Consider the following 21886-nt stretch of genomic DNA (forward strand, 5'->3'; position numbering starts at 1 on the left):
GCCAAAGCAATGGAGGCTTGCAATGCTTAACATGTTTACCCTCAGAATGCCTTGATCAGACAGGATGACAGCCCTATGTATTTATTGATGGGTCTGACTCGCCTACAGTCCGCTGAGAAGCCTCTGACTGAAGGGCCGCACCAGCTGGGTCTTCTGCAACCTGTTGGCATGAGAGGCTGGGAAGTGCTGCTACAACCACCTTCAGAAGTGTAGGAAGGAGATGCCGATACCCTCCAGCGCAAACTACTGCAAGTCTGAGGCTACTCTTAATTGTGTCAGGAAACAACCTGGACAGCAGCTGCCCTGGGGATGGAGGATGTTGTGATGGCCAGAGCTCACCGTGCCTCCTGTTACTTGGAGCAGAGGTCCCTGCCGTTCTCAACCATGCCTTTTTGCTGCCTTTAAAGCAGAAACATTTCGTTCAAACAAATCATCATAAATCTGCCAGGTTTGCATTCTGAAATATTATTATAAAACCATCCTGGGACTTCATCGCACACGTTTAAACAGAGATTTCTTTCTTTCCCCTACAGCTACCACAATAACACATGCCAGTGTGTATTGCAGTTACTCTCTTCTGGCTTTCCAGTCCAAAACCAGAACTGAAACAGATTAAAGAACAGCTCAAACATGTATACACTGTACAGAATCATATTCCTTCTGACTCCTCCAGCAGTACAATAAAAACCATTGCTATAAATATTATTTTGAAGATCCATGTGGCTTTTTCTCATTTTGACATATTCAATACTATTTTCTTTACATTGCTAGAGAAACTAGGCAATACTTCCTTATCTTGTAATAAGACAAAATAACTACATTAAAATGAGTTGTTCTTTAAAAAGTACCCAAAAGTATGCATTTTATGGATTCACTGTTGGCTCATATTGAGTGAGTTATTAAAAAGTATTAATTCATAGATAACATATACACAGATGAGTTTTGCTTCTGATTCCAAAGAACTTGCATGATATAAAAGCGGCTTCATTAGTAACTGAGGGAAAAGGAGTGAGAAGATGGGACTGAAAAAAATAACAGTGGATTGCCTATCAGAATCCAAGGGCCAATTTTTAAAATGTAATTTTAAGATCTTAATTTTCGGCAGTTCTCCCAGTGTGTTCTTCTGACTTTGCTGAATAGACATAAGGGCGGAATCCCGTCTTGCTGTCACTGATAGAAAAAAAGAAAAAGAAAAAAAAAGTATTTCTGGTGTTAGAGATAAGAGGGATGGGAACAGCAGGGGTTTTCCCTTTGAAAGAAGGATACCAGTCTGATACAATTGTGATTACAGCGAGCAGTCATTTTCTACTGATTGGAAAGACAGCAGGTTTGGTGCATGGAAGAAGGCAGCATTGTAGATACAGGCCATAGGCACTGACTGCTCTTTGCTTTGCTGGAAGGAGAAGAGAGGAGGTAAAGGTAAAACCAGGGAAGGGTGCTACGCTTGCCTGCTCCTTTCTTCTTTTCTCATGCCCAAATCCTGCCCTGGCTTATCTAAGGATGAATATTAAATTCTTGCTTTTAATAGCTACCTTTCATACACATGGTGTGATACAAAGAAGTTTGTGATTAAAGAGTTGGCAATTCGAGGTTACAGTTTCAGTCAAAGCAAAACGAGCGTTATTTCAAATCCTTATTACTTCTGAAATTCATGTCTGTCAGTCCTGAAATCATTCCTTCTTTCCTTCAGTCCTCTAAATGACAAACCACTTTGGATCAAAAGAAGCATAGCATTCTCTTTCAAGAGAAATATTTTGTTTAAACTTTAAGCAGGTCACTATTCCAAAATAAAACTCAAGGAGAAGATTAATTTGCAGTTTAAAAAAGTAAATATTTTATTCTGAAGTGGTATTCTGTAATGTAGTTAAAGCAATTATTGTTTTGATATGGCATGTCTCTCAAAAGAAAGCCCATACATACTCATGGAAAAGATGGGGAAAAAATTATGGATGAATAAGTGCATAATTTTATTTATTTTGAAGCCAACCCGCATACATTTATCCATTAAGCCAGGTATGTAACACAAATTCTGAGGCAGAGGAATGTATCAGGGAAACTTTTCTATGGATAAGTTTACAAAGCTATTGATAACCCATTCCCCATCCAAATGTAGAACCACACAAACATGATTATTGTACACTTCCAAATAAAAGCCAGCCCCTCATAAACACGATAAAATAAAACAAGCTGAAAACCCCCAAATGATCACAGGCTTGGGATAACTCACCTCCCTGGAGGTGCTGATTGCCAGCATTCAAGGTGAAAGAAAGTAAACTGTTACTCTATCAAAATAAATGAATATGCAGCACGAGTCTGAAATACAGCACTTCAGCTGCTTTACCTACCTAAGCTTAGAACCTGCTAACAAATATTGTGTTTCAGTGGCACAACTAACAAAAGCAATTGCTCAATTTACCATTTTCCAGAGAAAATCTGCAAGCACTAACTAGAGTTACTACCCAGGTTTCTTTAAGTTCATTTAGGAAATGCCTCAACTGCTATGATTTCAGAGATATGTCTCCCTCTGAAGACAAGAAAAAGAATCTCTCCCTTCGGCCTTAGGTGTCTTCGTGGACCTTAAGGCTGCATATGACCACTGTAAACCAACTGTAGCTCACAGCAATTCCAGTTAAAATTTTCAGAAAAATTGCATGGAGTCAATGGTATATGTATTCCACTGTAATTTCTGACTTTTGCATAACAATTTATAAAACTGGGGTTTGCGAGTGTTCTGCTATTGGATTGCAGATTGCATGCAAATCACTCTGTGTGACTGCAGTTTGTGACAGCAAATCATACACAAGCACTAGCTATTGTATTCAACTCTAGAGTCATAAATTCACATGCTATCTGAATAAAGGACTAGGATACCACTCTGTAAAGGGATTAATCAATAGGCTTACTTACATGCTTCACACTAACCAAGTTCCTCTGATTTTGCCTAGTTTCCTATTATTATTATTGTTTGTTCTCCTGTGGTGGTTTCAGTCACACCAAATTACGTAGTGCACAAACAGCCTGATGGGCAAATAAGAAACTCAGAAATTTTTAATTATGAATGACACGTGGTTTTGTATTTGGAGAAGGAAAAAAGCCATTTCTCCCATGCAAAATCATACCCTATGTAAATTTATTACAAGTAAGTTAAAAGTTTGTTCCAGATGTTTATGTATGCTGAAAGTTTCATTTTGTATCGGTTGATAAATAAATATTTTCAAAGTGTTTCTCATAATATTTTCTTCATTCAGCTAATAGTTATTGCATCTATCATTTTCACAAATTATTTGTGCAATATTAGTGTAAACTAAAATTTAAACTATGAAAAGCTGCCATCTGAAAAAGCTTCTAATGATGACTATTCCAAAAAACCTAGTTTGTTTTTATCTTTGTTACCACATTTTTTTCTAGCTTCTTAATCACCGGGAGGCATCTTATTTTCCCTAACATTATCTAACAGAAGTGACTTTGTGAGTTACTAATTATACAAACTGTATGAGATTTGACTTTCGTAAAGCCTGAGGGAAGATAATATATTGTCTTAATGGTTAAGTAATTAGTAGGGTATCTGAATGAACAATCCAAAGACACTAAAGTTTTCTCCAATGAAACACCAGAGATCATGCGGAGAAGCACTGATAATTTAATTGGCTTCGTGAAAGATAACACATCTATAAATGTCCTTTACCACTGCTTTATCAGGATTTGACTATGAGGTTTTTAAACTATAGAGACACGGTAATTAATACAATTTTCCATATTTAATGTTGGATATGTGGCATTTAGTTTTGTTTGTATTATACGTAGATGCACACAAAGAGAAATTAATGGTACGCAAAGTTCTGGTGAACGCTTAAAGAAAATGACTCATGGCTTGCTAGCCTCCCAGCCTGGGCAGAGAGTGGGACAAGGCATTTATCAAGCAGCTGCAACAGTTCAGTACTATTGATGTTATTTGCAGAGGTATTGAAATGGACTGGACAAATTGGAGAGGTGCACTGTACACTTACTGCCTAAAATGAGACATGACCTTAGCCGTTCTGAATGGGATGGTAGGCGTGTGGTGCAAGATGCTGTGGGAAGACACCCTTCCCTGTGCACGGCTGGTGTATGGTCATTACCATTCTTACTGGCACGTCCCCCTGCCAGGGCTCTGGCTGTGGGGGCTTAGGGTCAGCTCAGAGGCAGGGCAGCTGAGGGCAGCTCCATCCCGCTGGGCGGATGGGGAAAGGATCCCTGACAGAGCGGTCAGGAAACTGACTCCTGCCTGCGGGAGCTGCTTTTGGCTGAGGGCTTGGTCACTGCCTTGGCTACAGCTCTGCCCAAGGTGGTGGGACAGGCTCTGGCTGCCAAAACCTGCCTGGCTGCCCCAGGGAGGCCCCGCCACCACTGGCCCCCAGGGAGGTGCTGGCTGCTGTGGTGCTTAAACAACCTAAACCAATAGCTGGAGATATATTACAGGAGGTACAGAGAAAGCCACACTTCACTGAGATCCATCTGGCGAAGCAGACACACTTCCAAACCCAGGGGAAAGCAGACGAAGGCTGACCCGTGTGTAGGCTGGTGGGGCTGCAGGGACTGGTCTCACAGCATTATTCAGGCAGTGAGGGGTAAGGGCTTCACCTCATGTTGGGTGAGACAGTGTTTTAAAGGATCACAGAATCACAGAATGTTAGGGATTGGAAGGGACTTCGAAAGATCACCTAGTCCAATCCTCCTGCCAGGGCAGGAACACCTAGGTGAGGTTACACAGGAAGGCATCCAGGCGGGTTTTGAATGTCTCCAGAGAAGGAGACTCCACAACCTCCCTGGGCAGCCTGTTCCAGTGTTCCGTCACCCTCACTGAGAAGAAGTTTCTTCTCAAATTTAAGTGGAACCTCTTGTGTTCCAGCTTGAACCCATTACCCCTTGTCTTACTGTTGGTTGTCACCGAGAAGAGCCTGGCTCCATCCTCCTGACACCCACCCTTTATATATTTATAAACATTGATGAGGTCACCCCTCAGTCTCCTCTTCTCCAAGCTAAAGAGACCCAGCTCCCTCAGCCTTTCCTCATAAGGGAGATGCTCCACTCCCTTCATCATCTTTGTTGCCCTGCGCTGGACTCTCTCCAGCAGTTCCCTGTCCTTCTTGAACTGAGGGGCCCAGAACTGGACACAATAATCCAGATGCGGTCTCACCAGGGCAGAGTAGGGGGGAAGGAGAACCTCTCTCGACCTACTAACCACCCTCCTTCTAATACACCCCAGGATGCCATTGGCCTTCTTGGCCACAAGGGCACAGGGCTGGCTCATGGTCATCCTGCTGTCCACCAGGACCCCCAGGTCCCTTTCCCCTACACTGCTCTCTAACAGGTCATTCCCCAACCTATACTGGAACCTGGGGTTGTTCCTGCCCAGATGCAAGACTCTACATTTTCCCTAAGGATCTTCTTGAATTTCCCAGCCCAGTAAAGGTCACGCGTCAATTACTACAAAATGCAGTTGTGGGCTTTCTTGCCCAAGTCCTTACTGCTCAAGACTGTTATGGCCCTTAAGTTCTTCCCCAGCCTGGGATGGGTATGATGTATAGACACGAAATCTGAAAAATGCAAATGTAGTGCTCATCTTTGTGGCCATAAACATTGTTGCTTTAAAAAAGGGGGCATTTTCACTGCTCTGTGGGAGCATGTAATTGTGAAATAAAGAAGCTGATTCTGGGTTTTGAGCTGTTTCAGTTTTACGACTTCTGAATCAACCGTTATTGTGTTAGTTGAAGTAAGGGCAGTCCAAAGCAAACTTAGGACAAACTTTTAGGTATGTCTTACACTTGTTGGTCTGTGTGTGAGACATTTCTCATGAAAATGGGGCTTTTATAGCTTGCTGAGAACTCATCAATCAAACTAAAATAGAGAAGACTGTTGTCATTTACAATGAATGGTAACCATGAGTAGCTGTGGAAGAAGCCTTTTAATCTTTCTGAAACGCATAATTTGCTATGCATTTCCACCTCATGCATTTTTTAAAATTGCTTACTGAAACCAACTAATGCACTATGATACTGACATCTTTCATATTTGTTAAATTCTGTCAACATAATTATTCCAATTTTAAAGTCTTCTTGCCCCTCTGATACGTGATCACTTTATAAAAAGTGCTATCCTATAAGGCCTGTTCTATTCTATCGCTGTGCAGAAATAAAGAACCATAATAATATTTTAACCAATTTATATTTTAGTAAAAGTATATAGAAAAGAATGAGATAAAAGAACGTAATTAAAGATGCACATTGTATATTACAAAAGGTGGAATACAATCACAAAGTCAAGATTAGGAGATTACAGAATTAGGACAATGAAGCTACAATGACAGCATTTGAATGTGAGTACTATCTGATTAAGTAATCTCAGGCATTTTCTTTCTTCACATGATTCTTTTTTTATTCAGGTTATGAATGGACTGTGAGGAAAGAGAGGAGATTCACTTTGGGTCATGTTCAAACTGATAGTGAGACTATGCAGGAGGAGTTGGTAGAAATGTGAGGCATCAGGAAGAACCCACTGGAGGAAAACCAGCCATGATGTGGAACACGCTGGATAGTTGAAACCACAAGCATAATGATTATCCTTTTTTTGTTTGTGGTAAATTTCATGGACTATATTTCTGTGAGCTTTGGCATGCACTTAGATGCAGCTGTGTTTGTATGATCCAGTCAATCTCTTCTCTTGTCAATGTCTTCTCCTCTCTAATATTTCTATTCTTTGAGGTGGAGAAGATATAACTGCATTATTCACACCCTTGAATTTGGAGAGGAACAAGGAAGAGGAAAGAAAGAGAGGCAGGTGTAAGGCTGCTTCCTCAAATATAACTACGTAATGAAGCCAGGTAAATGAAATTAATTGTTCTTTCTCTTTGTGATAATTCTTTTTTTTCCCCCAGTGACTTATTTTCTGTCATTCCCATATTTCAATATTCTATTGACACTGCTTATTAAAGTGATTAGAAGAAATTACAAAAGACATAATTGGTATATACCAAACAGTATTTTCAGTTCACATCAATGCAGTTTTTCTCTGTATAAAACATTAGCTACAATACAATAACTTGAGAAATTATTCAGGTCACATAGCATGTCTTTAAAGAATTTGTGTTTATCCAAGACAAGGAGAACAGTCAATGATATTAATTTTATCACTGCCTGTCATAACAGATACAATTCAATAGCTCATCAAAGAGCTGGGATCTGTACCACACAGCGCAGGTGAATACTATTATGTCGTTCTTAAGGTGCTGCCAGCTACTTCTCAAAGACTTTTAAGTTGGCAACTAAAGACTTCTGGTAACAACAAAGAGAAACACCTTGTTTGCCACCAAGATGACTCAAAGAGCTTTTGCGGTGTGAAAACAAACAATCTTATTCAATTTTGCTTTTTGCATACAGAGCAATAATTACTCAGTGGCTTAAGCTGCTTTTCTTATTGCTGCTGGAGACGGTCATGACTGTCATTGCCTAGCAATAGAAGGGCTTTCAAAGATCTGGGAGGAAGACTGTCCATATTCCGGCTTCCTCTCACAGGCAAGATGGAGACAGGTGACCCTGTAGGCATAATACATATAACTGGTGCTCTTTATTAGTCACAAGCAGAACGATACTTTCACAGGTCACCTACTCATTATATTTGTCCTCTTATAGATTTTTTTTCCTGTAGGTGTATATTCTATATTGTTAACCTTCTCTTTATAAAGTCTTGACTAATGACTCATTTTTGTATTTCCAAAACAAACCAAAACAAAAGCAAAACAAAAAAAAACCAAAACAAAAAGGAGCATCCTAAACACTTTCATATATACTAGAACTTGAGAATACAATTCTAAATACATTGGTACTACACAAATACGGAGATGGAAAATGTTTCCAATACTGATAAAACTTTGTTTTTCATTTCATTCTTAGAACTAGCTGAATTATTTTTTTCTGAAACTAATATAGTAAATGAAATTTACTAGTACAACATGTAGATGGCAGGTAAGAATGTTTCAGTATGAATACAAACCTGGCAAAATTATAAGCAGCTGAAAATCACTTGATTAGAAATATAAGGCATTGAAACTCCATAAAAATAAAAACTATTCAGAATGCAGGCTACACTGCTTTACATATGGTCTGCAATCTTTTAAAATTAACCTATAAACACGTTTTATAAACTGTACTGATGAGTCAATACAGTTAATTTTTTCGAGAAAGTTGTTATATTGCAACTGACTGTAACTTATTTTCTGTGTGTGTTTAGCTCAAATACACCTTCGTAAAGGTGGACCCAGAGCGGACCGTACAGTTTCATTTTGCTAGGTCCTTTTATGTACGCCTGTATAAGCTCCAACAGTGAAAAACAAACTCAGGCTAAAAACAGTAGCAGCTTTCATGCCGCTTTGATTTATCTGGAAGAAATTAGTTGATGTTTCTCTGAATAGCGAAGATGTGTCAGTGATTTGAGTGAAACCTATTTGTTTCTGGCATGTGAGTCAATAAGAAGGCTGCCTAGAGTGAAAACCAGAAGCTATTAGAATGGGAAGACTCCAGTTTTTAACTGCACAGACACTGCACTACCACATTACTGCAGCACTGCATTACCAGCATTACCACAAGGAAACAGCATTAAAAAAACCACGCATGACCTTTACGAACTTTAGCTCAACATTTTCAAGCAGGATCATCAAATCTGTTTCACTACTTAGAGTGGCAATGATCTTGGATTCTTCCATGCAATGAAAATCTGCGTGCCTAAATGTACTGTAAAGGTTCTGTACATGGCCGTAAAGACCTCTTGTTAATTGGTAAAGGTGGTAAACGGAGAATCTAGCCCTTAGTTTCCATAGCTGTCGCTGATCTCTGTCAGCAGTTTCTGGCAGGGACACTGATGCTGGAAGGTCCTTACATGGAACCCTGTCTTAAAGTTGTCTCAACAGTAACACACAGGCAGGCTGTTATTAGCCACAGAATAAACATACACTAAGGTTTTATTTGTGGAATTGGGAAGAACAGAAAGTCAAGACGTTTCACAGAAATGGCAAGTGACAAAAATGACTGTAAGACTGGCGTACTTTATTTAGTGATGGAAGAAGAGACAAAAACAAGGGGATGCACCTCCCTGAAAAGGCAAGCAACTATTTTTCAGTGCTTTGTGCTGCTGACTCTGTTGAAATTTAATAAATTGTTTGAGGTGGGAACTACACATACTCAAATGCCCTGCTCCATACCCAAATTAGTCTTTATTTCTGTTGATATTTTATGGATAGACCCCATAGAAAATCTACAATTAGACACACTTCATAAATCTTCAAAGATGATGGTATAAATACTATTTTCTACGCTGCATAATTTTAAAAGGAACATCATTGTGTTTTAGGAAGATAGTGAACAAAAGAAATCAGTCTGGCTAATTAAGGCGCACAATAGAAATAGTACTCAAGGAACATGACAGCAGTGAACAAAAAGGGAAGTAATTTCCTGCAATATATTAGTGCATACTCCTGGGACTGTGAAGGTCTGCAGGAAAAAAATGGAAGGAAAAGATCATTGCACCTCCAAGCACTCATCTCCAGTATCTCCAGTAACCACCTCATCTAGAAAAGCAGGAGAAAGGTAAACCTGAGAACACTTCAGGGCAATGCAGCGCCAGAGTAAACGGCAGAAGTTACTCATTGAGTCCAAAAATCTGTCCACACTGGCTGTAAAAACCTCTTCATTTTAAAATATAATCTTAGTAATGCATTTTATTACTTTTTAATCATTGTTCCTTTCTTCCAAGGCTTTATTTTTAAGAAAGTGCTTTCTCCATTCCTTCAGTCCTGTCTAGTAAAAAGCTGGTATCTGAGTGACCTGGAACAATGTCAGTGCCAAAGAGCATTCTGCGCCTATGCAAATCTTGAAAGCTGAAGTACTGATCCCCAGTATCATAAATATGTTAAGGTAGCGGCCAATGTTGTGTTGGTTTCCAAAAAGATTTTTCTCTATTGGAATGTTAAAGAACTCTCTGAGAGTAACAATAACAGTTATAAAATCATCATCTCTGATGTATAGTAACTAAATGCTAGAAGAATACCTCCTACTATTAGAAAGATTCAACGTGCTTCCTACCAGATCCATGTACAGAATCATGGTGCTTTCTTACTAGGTATATGTACAAATATTTTTGAGATAAAGAAAACAGTTTGTCGGTCTATTATATCCTTTATCAAATGCTACCATATACATGTGATTTTTCCTCTCTGTCCCTTCTACTGATACTATAAACTGATATTTCTGTCTTATCCTTCTCTCATTTTCTCTTCTGACTTCCTCCTTCTAGTACGAGAAACCTTTCTGTTTTCAACTCTCTATGTATGTTAGGGAGTTCTTAATGGATTTCTCTATTCCATGTGCAAGAAAAGACCATTTGAATCTGCAGATGTACTTTTCTCAGTCCATAACAACTGGATTTGCTAGCCTGAGTTAATTAATTCCTATGATATCAATTATTTAATTTGCTTTGCAGGTGCTTTTTTTTGGAAGCAATTTTTCTGAAGCTGTTAGGTTTCAACTTTTGACAAGTACCAAAACTCCTAGCCTGCTAGTTGTTGCAATGACATTTGTTGGCTGGCACTATGTCAGACTGATTTGCTGTGTAAGAGTAGCATGCTACCAGCACACTTCTTAAATAATTAATGGCACTTGGCTTCATGCCTCAGAACACACTCAAGGTGTACACTGAAAGCCTACTAAAGCTCTCCCTGACATTACTTTATTAAAAACTGTAGGACAGCTTTCCAGAGAAGGCATACCTCGAAGGAACGTAATATTCTTGCAGGCAGTTATTAACAATAAAAATCTGAAGAACAGTGCAGTCACTATTTACAAGGATACCATTTCTTGTTATGTACTAATAAGTCCATAAGACTGTAGTTTTTAATGATTTAAGATCTCAGTGCTCATTTTTTGATTCTACTTCACTGGCCATTGATTTTAACACAAAAGGTCTTTATTTTTGTTTTATCAAATATTAATGTCTATCTTTCAGAAAACTGTTCCTTAATCACAGCTAATGATCAGGGTTAAAGCAATTGTGTTCATCTATTGCTCACCTCGATAAGAATTAGTTTTCTAATTAACCGAATCACTGAATACACTGTATTTTGCTTTCACTACAGCAGAAATACTGACTATAGAATACCGAAAAGCAATGTCTAAGTGAAGCCTTGGCTTTATGTAAGAACTGCAACCTTGTCCTTCCAATGAATTACAGGTAAGGAAACAATACTGTTTTATTAGAAACAGTCAATTAAAAAAAACCAAACCAACAAACAACAAACCAAAACATGCTTTAAAGTTTTATGTTTGCATAACGCATAGACTAAAACTTACAATTTATTAGTATTATATGCAGTAGCAGAGAGTAGTGTAGATAGTGTAGACAGATGAATAGTAACTAACAATAGAAGAAATAATGAAAAACAAACTTTTGTTCAATAAGTCTTTGTCAGCTCAGTCACATATTTGAATGCTCTGTACAGGGGGTGCACGCATTTCTTTTTGGTTATTCCTGGTTTTATATATATATACACACACACATAACAAAACAGAAATGGAGAGAAGTCAGCAGACAAATTACCCAGTAGTCTTGACATCAACATTCTTGTATTTTTTTTATTTCATAACAGTCCTGGTTTCAGCTGGATTAGTGTTAATTTTCTTCCTAGCAGCTGGTATTGTGCTGTGTTCTGGATTTAGAATGAGAATAATATTAATAACACACTGATGTTTCTGTTGTTGCCAGGTAGTCAAGGACTTTTCAGCTTCTCATGCCATGCCAGGTGCACAAGAAGCTGGGAAGGGGCACAGCCAGGACAGCTGACCCAAGCTGGCCAGAGGGGTATTCCTTACCATATGATGTCATGCTTAGTATATACTTTGGGGGAAGAAGAAGGAAAGGGGGATGTTGGCAGTGATGGCGTTTGTCTTCCCACATCACCACTATGTGTGATGGAGCCCGGCTTTCCTGGAGATGGCTGAACACCTACCTGCCCATGGGAAGCAATGAACTAATCCCTTGTTTTCCTTTGCTGGCGTGTGTGGCTTTTGCTTTACTTATTAAAGTGCCTCTCAACGCATGAATTTTCTCACTTTTTAACCCTTCTGATTCTCTCCCTCATCCCACCAGGGTGGGAGAGTGACAAGCGAGCAGCTGCATCGTGCTGAGTTACTGGCTGGGGTTAAACCACAACAATAACCAAACATTTACAACTTCTAATCCATCCTCGCTGCTGCATTTGGATATATATTAATTTCTATATAGCCAATGCCTTGGTAAACCTAGGGAAAGCTCTGAATACTGTCTCAACTATTCCTCTATTGGCCTTACAAGACAAGAAGAACTAAATCCTTTGGTGATGCAAATCCAACTCCATTTTAATAAAACAAAAATCATGAAGTTGCCCTTTAGCAGAACAGGGTTTTTAATTTGTGTTTCACCAAGGCAGTTAACTGGGATATATCTTCAATCCTTGTGTCTAGAGCATTTCACATGATTGATGACAAGTATCAATGTTACATATTTCCACGGAACATATGAAGATATTTCACAGGAATCTCTCACAGAAATAAACCGTTAATTTTATATAATTTCTCAAATAACCAGGTTGTTCCCTCCAATAAGGCTTCCGGTGTGGACAGAGAAATTTGAGCATAAGAACAAAGGTGCTATAAAACCATATTCATTCTGCATAAAATCTGAATGTTTCTCAGGTTTGCTGAAAAGGTACCGGAGTAGCTTACTTCTAGTTTTCAACTATATTGGATGCACACTACAGTGTTAAGTGCTTTCCAAAGGAAATAAAAATCATTATCCTCATCCTCAAAAAATCCCAACTACAATCTTAAGCTTAGAGAAGTCAGTGTGACTTTATTCAAGGTCTTCTACCAACCTTGTAGCAGAGAGAAGGTCATGCAGCTAATTATCCTAACTAAAGGTGCAAGGCCCTCATGAGTCGTGGGTCGGGCAGCGGTGTAGCTAGTTAAATGAAGAGCCAAACACCACAGAAGAGTAACCAGCACCAACAGGTCAGCCTATAACTGCATTTACTTTTTTTTTCCCAGGCAAGTAGGATTGTGTAGTTATGATATCCTCCTATTTTAAAATATGTAAATTCGCATGACAGTTTTAATTCTGAAAACAAAATGTTAAATTTTGTAACATGCATACGTGTCATAGGTGACATTTCAGGGCAATCACATTTTTAAAAAACTGACAAATTTTATATATAGAATTTTAAATATTTCTCCTTTGCCTTAGTGGGGAGGGCAGTGGTTAATAGAGATCATCTGCCACCCTTTATTGTTGCCCTGCAATAAATGGTAACAACAGATGATCAGATAGATCCGGGGAATATGCCCTAAATCAAAAGAAAAATATGCACAAAATTAGAATTACATAGTCTACAACAATGACAGCTACTGATGCTGCATCCCCATTTCTCATCAGATTGTGAATTTAGTTCTAGTGCAGTTTAACTCCATTTCAGCTGTAAAATACTCACTAAGAAGCGTACAGGCCAGTTAGTTTTGGAGTTCATAAATATCTGCTACTCAAACTGGGGTGTAGATTCACACAACAGGAAGCAAGAGAGTCACCACTCACGCACTGAACTGTGGACCCTGGTTGTTGTCTCAGCCTTGGAGCAGTTAACATTACATTTATTTCACAATTGGGGGTGTCAGATTACTTGTATGCGGTCGATTTTCACCTTTTTTTTTTCCCACTTATATTCATGTTTATCGTACTGTGAACAAAATGACTGGGAGACAGAGGCCAGGGTCTGCAGTTCTGATAGTAAATGAGACACTACTGCTATCGTTGTTCAGTATTTTGAACCGTAAAATTCGGTGATCTGTGTTTATCAAAAGAATAGCAATGGACTGTAACACTTAGTATATTTTTTTTATATTATACTGTTATAATTTAATAGACTCATTTTTTGATAGAAAACTGGAGAGGGACAAACAGCTGTCACTTAACTCAGCCACAATGCTGTAACTTATGCTTGCCATCTACATTTTCCATGAATATATAAAATCACAAATATGCATGTCATATAATGTTTAGTTTTAGAGAAACATATAAGTATTTGTCAACCTTTTGGCACGGCATTTAGAGAGTATTTTAGTTATAACCTAGCTGTTTTAATTGTACTGTATTGGTGCAATTAAAATTGTTATTACTCATTGGTAACTACCACTGCAATCACCTACTCTGTATTCTTGCATAATAGATAAATTTTAGCCTTGCTTAGCAATTTTCAGATCGATTTCAAATATCATGTATTTGAGAGTGACACCGCGGATCACTTGTTTTATTTGCTTCCTTACTGGTTTCATTCCAAGAATTTGAAATTTTTCTTGTCTACCATGATTACCTTACCTCCCAAGCTGCTTTTCCTGGCCTTTCCTTCCACAATTATTCCAGAATCTGTTTTCCTCCTCTACTCATTCTGTTTTTACGAGTATCAGGGCATAATACCTCATATATATTCTTTACTGAAATTCTTTAATGAATGCATTTGAAAAACACTGTATTTGAGAGCTTAAAAAAATGTTTTCCTGTTGCTTTGTTTCAAAATACTCTCTCGTGCCTTTTTTGCCTTTCTTTTCAATTTCTTCTAGCTGTATTCTGTGTTACTGTGAATTATTATCAGTGCTGTTTAAGGCTAAGACCACTGATAAATAGACTGCGTTCCTAGTTTGAAAAGATCCATGAGACAGCAGCTGTTCTCTGTGTTTTTATACAAAAAAAATGTGTTTATGTGATTACTCAGTGAAAGCATATGTGCATCTTGATCAGGTGCTATAGGAGATAAAGGAGGATAAGTGCTTTGTTCCCTGGGAAGTATAAACTAGACCAGAATTTAATCCCACTGCATCACAGGTGGAATCTGCATTATACAGTATCTGGAGTTCTGGGTGAAACTGGAGTCTTCATCATGCTACACATGATACAAACAGGGATTGTTTCTGCTCCTCACAATTTGTATAAGTTTTCTGAAATAAAGTTCATTTGAAAACTCAGAGAAACCAAAAACCAAAATGGAGATCCTTCCGTTAGATGATGCATAATGCCATTTACGTGACACACAAGAACATTTTTCTTATGAAATGTAAACATTGATTAAAATGAAAAGATTCTCCTATATCACCTAAGGATAAGAAATAACAACCCACCGCTTCATATTAGATTTATAATTCTTAAAATGACAAATGTTTTAGGGGTCAAAGGAAGCAGCAGCTTAGGTCAAAAATGAAAATGAATATGAGCAGTCTCATCTCAGTTATAAATCTGCATGTACACATTTCAAATCTGTCACAGCTGACGGAGAACTTGACTGGCGGTCCGATTAAGAAAGGCACAAGACTGGAGTTACAGGTAGTTTCATTTACAGGTTGTATTGGTCTGGGAAAACATACACAAGGTCTCAGATATTATGCTTGATACCAGCTCATGCTACAAACCTATAATCTACAATACTTACAATAAATAGGAATTAACTACAAGCTCTCTCTGTCCTTCTCCCCCTTTCTTCCATTATATATTTTAAATAATGCACTTGCAGAATGGAACCTAATCAGTTTCTTCTATGTATCAGAGCTAAGCTTTTAAGGTGTACAAACATCACACAAAGAGGCCTGTCAATTAGACTCCCAGTCACTTTTGATAATACTTGGAAGAAAACAATGAACTCACACCCTCTTCAAATACAGACAAAGCAAGCACAAAGTATAAGAACAGGAAAAAGTCAACAGAAAGGGGAAGTCTGTGAGTTACTAAGTTTTGGTATTGCTGAAATATAAAACTGGAAGCACCCTCTATTCAGTAGCACATTATGTGTTAGGGTTCGTAATGCTGCTAGTACCTCCTTCATGATCCCAATTAGGTCTTTAAAATTTCATCCATAATGTTGGAGCGGCTTCTTCACAGACTGCTTTCTAATGCAAAACTGAAGTATATGCAATCTTAACAACATTTGTGGAATAATGAGATTTGAATCAACTATGAGACTCTTAATCTTAATTGGCAAGAGGTGTGGGAAGATGAAAAATCTCCTTTCACTATAATCTAATCGAACGCAGCAACAACGGCTTCCAGATCGCAACGTCAGCCTTTCCACTGAAGGGCTGAGCAGGAGGTTAGGAAATAATTAATTGTAAACATTAATGTAAATACCAAAAGTTCATACTGGTCATGCCAGGTAAGCCACCTCAGCAACATTTGTGCTCCCGCTTGTAGTGTCTCACCTGTGTTGCTGGCACTGCTTTCAGCCTCCCTCCCCAACAGGCTGAAGTAGGAGCTGTGCTCTGAAAGGCTTCCCAAGAGGCTGGTTGAAAACTCAAATTACATGTTTTTATGAGGAGCCCACAAGAACTCAGGAAACAGCATCACTTTCAACTCATTTGAGGATGAACCTTAAACTCCAATTCTCAATTCAGAAAGAAAATATTTCTGCAAGAGCATTTAGAAAAGAGTCCCTATTAGCTATCACTGTTGCAGCAAGGAAGAGGAAAGGGCTCCTGTGGTGTTTGTGGAAAACTAGAGTTTCAGCCTGTGCTGATACTGCATTATGGCTGCAACTACCTTCCAATCCCTGACACTGCTGCTCATCAGCTGCATCGATACGTCACGACATTGGGGACAGACAAACATTGTCCCCAAATCCTGACAAGTATCAGTCATAACTCACCCCTAGCAAGCAAGAGGAGACCTTGTCTGAAATTCTAAGAGCTCGCTTTGACATCAGTACAGTACTTTAGCCATGAAGATGAGAGCACTGTTCAGGACAACGTGACTTAGCCAGCTAACATGCCTGAGAGAAGTGAAAGACATAAATAGTGTCTTTCCCACTGTCTTCAATAACCATCAAGGAGCCTGGAAGGCAAGATGGGGAGACACTGCGCCACTGCTACGGCAATTTAAAGAACCATCAAGATTCCTGGACTATCCGTTCTCATAGCCAGTAGCAAAGTGCTAGAATTCAAAAAGTAACCTGACTTTTCAAAAACAGCTACAAGGGAGAAACTCTCTTCACATCATAAACAACAGCAATCCCTAAATCGCTCCTTGAGTCTCTGTAGGCAAGTTCACACAGGTTTCTAAAGCCACCCCACAAACCACAAAAGGATGAAGATACACTTTTTTATGTTATCGTCTGCAGAGACAAGGGGAGACTCTGAAAACCTCAAGACAAATCTCCAAGGCAGAGATGTCTGTTTGCCTACAAAAACATTTCAATGACCACTAACAGTATCATCTGTCTCTCGTATTTTTTATATAAAACATACAGAAGCAAAGGTGAGGTGTTTGATTCACAGTGGAGTGAGAAAGCAGCTGGAATTACTGCAATTTATGCAGAGCCAGCCAGACAAGCTGTTGCAACGGATAGTTACGCATTTTAGCACAGCCTGCAGTTGGCACATTGTTTAAATAAAAAATACGATGCCCACTCATTCAAAGCAATGACCAAGAGCTAAATGGTCAGTTTTATAGGAGTGGGCTGTTGCTTCCTAATTATTATTTGGATTCGGTTTTTGATAAGCTACTGCTGGGTTTTATTAAGTATTATACTTTATGAAATACATACTTTATTATTTAATACCAACCAACTCACTCTTGGAGTGATTTTAGATAAACTGCAGAACTGCCATTCAGTGGAACGCACCTTTTATGCACTAACCAGAAACATGGAATGCAACTGATAGTGCTAGCAGATAATAGCATCTTCCTGCTGGCTGGCCAAACCCGGCAAGTGTACCATCAGGTTCAATGTTAGCAGTGCATTGGCCAGGATTTAATATGCTATAACAAACTGAATGTTATTTCAGACACAATGTGCCGTGGCTTCTATCTTCACTTATCTCAGTCCACTAAAATAATTCAAGAGACATGGAGCTGCTTTGCTCTCTACTCTACATTAAGTTCAAGCAAAGCACACCGAAATAGAACTGACCTGAACAAATGACTGGCGGTTTTCTCTTGGGCTTCAAAGACAAAAAGGTTTTACAGGAAAAAATGCAGCTGTTTACTGACTGTAGGCTCCACGCAGGATAGAACGGACAGAATAGACAGAATCTGCTAGTATTTGTAACTGAAGACAAACTCCTGGCAACTGCCAGCATTTCCTTTGTGTGAGAGAATTCCTGGGAACACCTACATGTACACTAACATGTCCAGCTGTTGAATTGCAGTAGTATGTATAAACCATAACCATTAGATTTGCAACCATTTTGAAACCTATTAACATAGACTAGAAACCGTTTTCACTGATCTAGTAAATAATTGTGAATTTATTGTGAACTTGCAGAAGATGCATCCTGTGGTTAAGGCATTAATGGTCAGGGAGGAGGGTCCAGCCAATGGAGCCTTCTGTACCAAAGGACAGTGGAAACAGTAGAAAGAGGCAGAGACCTGGACACTTCACGTAAGTACTAGCAGAGATTATTAACTCTGCTCTGCTAAGTAAACAGCCACTCTAAATGTAACCGTAGAAAATTAGCAACTAGCCTAATTTATTTTATTTTTCTTCACTGTAGGCCAGATACTGGTGTTTTATTTTCATGTATTATTATTATGTAACCTAGTGTTTTAATTTCTATTTATTTTTTAAGCACTACAGTCCGGTTTTGTCCATCTTAATTTGATAATTAGATAGCCAGTGGTATCACAAAATTCCCTATGACTGAATTCGGTGCATGAACAGTGGTCGCTTGCCGAGTGCTCTTGTGTTGTAAGAAAGTTTCTTCTGCACCTGCTCACAAATAAAGCGCAACTAACAAATCCCTCTTGGACAAGCTGATCACCTGGAAAGCAATAAGCCAGTGAGTTTATTCTGTCGGCCTCCGGGATATGGCGAAATAGTAAATGTAACTTCCAGCAAAAGTAGCACAGAAAGCACATCTATGAGGCAAATATCTGTAATGCAGATACAGGCAGCACTGAAGCACAGAAGTCATTGTTACTCTCCCGAAATACTCTGCTGTGACAGGGAAAGCACAGACATCTCTATTCTATCAGTCAATGTCTCACAGTAACTAATTTTCCACCAGTGATCAGGAAGCTCAGAGCATTTACCTCAACATCGAGGGAGCTGAACTAGTCCCTGGTGCAGAACACTTTGCCCTCTGGTAATGTAGTTTGTGTTTTAGATTTTGTTTGTGACAAGATTTGCATTTTGCTTGGGTTTTAACAGGCCATTACAGCTGAGAGGCGTTTCACTTTGTTACTGACAGGTCCGGAGATACCACAACCTGGAAAAGAAAAACAAGTGCCTGAAACAACTGATTGACAGGCCTAAAACACCTGGGAGAAGACTATCGCGCAAGAAATAATGACTTAGAGAAAAACAAATTAGGAGCCGATTTATATTCCAGGAGACATTTTATTGCCTGCCATTCTCCATCCCACTGAAATATTGTGACGGGTTGGGGGGAGTGAACAGAATTGCTACGTGCTAGTAACGGCAATTTGAACTATGAGGTGGAAGGAACATACCATGCTCTCCCTCTCCCCAGAACATGGTTAGCTTCTTGTGGAGGAAATCAAGGAAGGGAATATGACCCATTAGTCACTGGAGACACCTTGGGATGTGTTTCATATGCACATGCACACTGTGGGCATTGCAAACCCCAAATTCTGGCCGATTTTAAGGTCCGAATTCTAAGGTCAAACTACTAAGAGGGAATTGAAGACTGAAAGCTGATTAAAAGGAGCTCTATATGCTTTCCACAGAGCTGCAAGCCAGCCAGCAGTTACTTGTCAAAGCATGGGAAGAGATCTAGCCCACTTCATCTAAAAAACTTTGGTAAAAGGGATGGGAATATGTTCTGAAAATGTTAATAAACGTATTTCACCTCTTTCTATGAAAAAACTGTAATCACAATGTGACTATGTGCAAGCTAGGCCACTTCTGAAATGATGCTGTTGCAATTACTGTCATCATCATGAACCTGCACATACAGGCATCCGGCTTTCTGAAGATGAGTGTCAACCCTGCATTCCCAATAGCATCAGGGAATAATCAGGGTAAGATCTCTTTCATTTGATACAAAAAAACCCAAAACCAAAACAAACCAACCAACCAAAACAAAAACAACACCCCCCAAAACCAACCAACCACCCAAACACCCCTCCCAACAAAACAACAAACCACCCCGACAATTTCTTGATAACATCTAGAGCCAGAGAGCAGACTTTTTTCTGCCAAATGAAAGTGGTGCCTGAAAAGAGATGGGAAGACTGGGCTAGGTAGGTAGAACAGGTATAAATTCAGTCATAGCTTTTCTTTAGTATCAGTGGCCAAATTCCAGTTTGGCCTCACATAGTATGTTACCACAAGAACTTTCCAAAAAAAATGAAGGAGTAGAGGGAAATAGAAAACAGAAAAGGATCACTGTTTTTCAGCACATTGTCATGAAGGGAGATGGTTAAAAATGGGTCTAAATTCCTATTGCAATTGAGTTCCTAGTGATGTTTCTGACACCTCTGAGATCTATCACAAAAGGTCTGAGGACAGTCATAGAAAGGTAGTCTTTTGTTTTTTCCCTGGGAAGGCTGGGAGATTTCCAGGGCTTTCATGCTCTTTAAAAGTGTGCATACACTCCATCAACCTGACTTGCTCAACAGTAGGTCTCTGACATCCGCTGGCTTGTCACTAGGTGGAACAGAGGTTTCTGTGCCCATCCTGCTCAATATGAGTTATGAGATATATCTTCAAGCAAAGGCGGTCTTAAGTGACATTCAGAATGTCAAACTTGAAATCAAAATGAAGTCCTCTTAATGTCTCTTGACTCTTCAAAAGAAGAAGATTTGAGAAGACAGATGTGCCTGTCAGGTCAAGCTGTGGTAACTGCTGATATATCACAGTAAAAAAAGGGCATATTGTTTTACCCTCCCATCTCATGGGGCCCAACTATGGCACAGTCCAAGCATTGAGCTCGTTTGACTTGCTACTGCCAAAATTAGAGAGGATGGGGAAGAACAGGAAAAGAAATTCAGGTCTTGACAGGGAGAAATCCAACAGCCTTTGGGATTTCAGCCCTTCAGGAACTAGCTTTGTGTTAGGCAACAGCCTGTTATGTTTCCAGGGTTAACCCAACAATTGTGTTTTATTCTCTATGGCTACCTGAGTTGTGTGAAGCTACTGGTTTGCCTAACAATGCTCACTGAAATATAGAAGCCTTTTTGAGGGGATTCTGATATTTAATTTGAAATGAAAAGAGTGCTCCAAATACCTGGACAGTGGAGATTCTGGTGGCTGGACTATTTCAGCTATGGAGAGAAGAGACGAGCAGACATCAGGTAATTTCCCAAGAATGAGACAGACTATTGAAAAGGAGCCCAGAAAACCTCCTTCTTTGCTACCATGTGATCTGGGGAAACCAATAGAAGCACAGAGGTGAAAAATTCTGAGATCTCTTCCCTCTGAGGCCAGCTGTAACTCTAGAAAGAGGCCTGTGATTACATGGGCAGGAAGGTAAACAACAGAAGTCTTCCCACTTGCAGGGATCAGATAGCCAGCACTGACACAACTACTTCCTTCTTAATATTTTTGTGATCCTTGTTGAAAGATTTTTGAGCAATAAGAAATTAATAAATTGTCAGAAGAATCAGAGGAGACTACCTGAGGGAGGAGACCTTGGGAACAGCAATATGGATAGAGAATGAATTTATTCTCTGTCCTGGGATTTTTGATGACCTGAACTAGATAGCACAGCACTCCCTCTGAAAGACAAATGTCTGGGTAATACCATGGAAGAAGTGATGCCTTCTTCATGCAGATTTCTACAATCTCAGAGATGGACTGAGCCTCAGGACATAGTATAAGTGGGAATAAGAG

General features: G+C 39.2%; 1 protein-coding gene across 1 annotated transcript in view; it reads right to left on the reverse strand.

Annotated features, from left to right (window-relative positions):
- EPHA6 (EPH receptor A6) overlaps window positions 1-21886 on the reverse strand; it is a 481365-nt gene that overhangs the window by 241442 nt on the left and 218037 nt on the right.

Source organism: Caloenas nicobarica, chromosome 1 (assembly GCF_036013445.1).
Source record: "Caloenas nicobarica isolate bCalNic1 chromosome 1, bCalNic1.hap1, whole genome shotgun sequence".
NCBI classification, from domain to species: domain Eukaryota; kingdom Metazoa; phylum Chordata; class Aves; order Columbiformes; family Columbidae; genus Caloenas; species Caloenas nicobarica.